This window comes from Pinus tabuliformis, chromosome 5_2, assembly GCF_031772625.1.
Source record: "Pinus tabuliformis cultivar Carrire ecotype Pingquan chromosome 5_2, CPIR1, whole genome shotgun sequence".
NCBI lineage: Eukaryota > Viridiplantae > Streptophyta > Pinopsida > Pinales > Pinaceae > Pinus > Pinus tabuliformis.
Genome location: NC_142306.1, coordinates 470,332,585 through 470,335,728, shown reverse-complemented (window position 1 = coordinate 470,335,728; position 3,144 = coordinate 470,332,585).

Here is a 3,144-nt window from a genome sequence, read left to right as displayed (position 1 = left end):
CCACAGATCTCCCACTGAACAGGGTTTACCATAGGCCTGAGAAAAACCCCTCAGTAGCAAAGGCATCTCCTTGAAGCCAAAACAACTATGATATCAAATGTAGGTTTTAACCCCGTACCAAAATTACCTGCATACAAATTCTAAAAAAATGAAATAAAAAATGGTGAGAGCATAAAACATAAGACAAATATACACAGACATTGTCACCTAGATCCCAAAACCAGGACTACTAGATTGATATTTCATTATATTCATCTCAACGTTACAATACATATATATACATGCTGAAGCATCCATAAACCCTAATCCATTAACCTAGATTAGGACATAGCTTTAGTTCCCTTAACCGAATCTACAAAATGCCATGGGTAGAAAACCATCATGCACAAAACCATGTGCAAAAACCATGCACAAAAGCATAAGTAGGTCTGGCCACCTAATATAGGGTCCAAAAAAATTTTCATCGAGGCGTTCCCTTGGAACTCGTAGAGGGAGGTTGTTGCCCCCCTCAAACCCCCCAACAGGGGGGCTACAACCCCCCATGTTGCGCCTAGTGCAAGGAATACGATGGTTGTCACCCCCCTTGTGACCCCCCTATTGCACCAAGTGAAACGAATAGGGGGGGCTATCACCCCCCACACATCGGGCCAGTCGTGGAAAGAATATAACACAGACGCAACAAGTGGTGAATATGTGGAAGTTCATTATGAGAAATTGGAAATACAAATCACTAACCGAGTGCAATGAACAGGGGGGCCTATCTCCCCCCACACATGGGGCTAGTCATGGAAAGAATATAAAACAAATGAAACAATTGGTGAATATGTGGAAGTTCATTATGAGAAATTTGAAATCCAAATCACTAAGTACACACACACACACACACCAAATATTGGCATAAGAAATAAGAAACAAATGTTCATCCACTAAAGAGTCATTTAGCATATGTTCCTCGATATCTTAGGGAAGCTTCAACATTAACTTAGGGAAATCTAAGGATTTATTTTACATACATGACATGAACTTCAAATCAAACTCTTGCATTATAATGATCCATTCTACAAATTCACCTCCAATTATTTATAAGATTCAAATATGTTGCATTGGATGATAGGTTATGACTATTATTATATGTATAAGGAGTATATAGTGCCAAAGTCTATAGATTACCTAAACTACAACCAATACCATCTTCTACACATGCGTGTACCTCAACTCTACTCCAATAAACCCTTTGCTCAAGTAATAGATCACATGCTCCTAGTGTGATCCATCTTCTTGAATTAATACCGTACCATTGATCAATTCAATTACATAAGATATAATAGTTCTAACTATAGTTTCGACTCAACAATGGGTTGATGAAGTTTTTCTTGAATGAATCAAATGATAATTAGACTTATTTTTCCTAGAAAAATGGAACTCCTTTTCTCAAAAGACACATGAAATGAGAGTGAGAATTAAAAATGACATAAAATCAAATGTCAAGTAATTTGGACATGGAACAATGCTTTATCTCATTAATAATTACTTATTTGCATTTTGCATCACTTTTGTATCGTTCACTTGTCTTTAGGGTGTCCATCCTTAATTAAATTTTCATTATTTATCAATTTGTTTTTTTTCTCCAATCACTTATATGTACTTTGCGCATGAATTATTCATCGTTGCCATGTCCATCACAAAATTGGCTAAAGAACAAAAAAAGGCGTAAGAAACATAAAAATGATGTAAATTAGATGCTTAAATGGCGTGATGTGAATCTTAACAGGGGTTATAGTCTAAGTTCAAATGCATAAGTCATAAACTCATATTTTTATGTAAACAGGAACTTAATAGATATGTAACTAACAAAGTAAATCTTAATTAAAGTTGGATACATCAACAAAACACCTTATAAGAAGGCAATAGAAAGAGAGTAAAGTATGAGAAGGAGAAGTCCAAAAATTGGCCTCATTGCATGTAATGGTTCTTCTTAATGGAATCATTCTTCTTCAATTCTTCCTATCTCTCTCTCTTTACATATTTTTGTGATGTATTTAGTTCTTACATTTTTATCAATGTTCTTATGATCAATTTCATGGAAAATATATTTGTTTTCTCTCCTCGTCTCTCGACATTCGGGGCTCTTGGATCTTAGCCCCCAATGATTTAAATCTTAGTGGGGCTTATAGTCTAAGTCTAAATGTATAAGTCATAAAGTTATTTTATGTATAAGGGAACTTGATGGATATGTATATGATGGAGTAAACCCTAATTAAAGTTGACCCCACCAATGAAACACCTTATAAGAATGCAATAGGAAGAGAGTGAAGGTCAAGAAGGAGAGATCCCAAAATTGGCCTCATTGCATGTAATGGTTCTTCTTAATAGAATTCTTCTCAAGTTCTTGCTCTCTCTCTCTCTCTCTCTCTCTCTCTCTCTCTCTCTCTCTCTCTCTCTCGCTCGCTCTCTCTCTCTCTGTTCATATTTTGTAATGTATTTCAATTCTTGCATTTTCATCAATGTTATTGTGATTAGTATCATGGAAGATCTATATTTTTTCTCTCCTCCTCTCTCGGTATTCAAGTCTCTTGGAACTTAGCACCAAATATTTGGATCATGGCGCAATCTTTTTTTTAGAGTAATATGATGATTTAACATGAAAATAAAAATAACAATTGTTAAACATATGCTAGGAGGATGCAAAATAATTCATGCTTCCCATTTTATATTTCCCTTTAAAAAGTTGTAGATTAGGAGCTTAACCCTTATATTGTAGTGGTGAATACTCTAGCTAGCTATGATTTTTGTTGATATTCATCAGTCATCCATGTGGGTTCCATCCATCAATTAGTACTACATAGACACACAACAAATTCTACTATTGCCGTATAAGTGAAACACTTGATCAACATGGGATAGTCACATGAGATTGTTATTCTTAATGCCAAATGGTACAAGCCATTTTTCCGAGTCCAATGTATATGCTTAGTAGATAATTTTTAATGCAATATTGTGATAGTATATAAGTCCCTTGCTTTGATTATTTTTACCACTAAGTGTGCTCGCCCCCTCCTGAAACACTATGTTGTTCTCTTTTCAAATCCTCTTCGCTAGACTCAACCTAAATTTACAATATGTCTGCCTCACTAATTTATCATA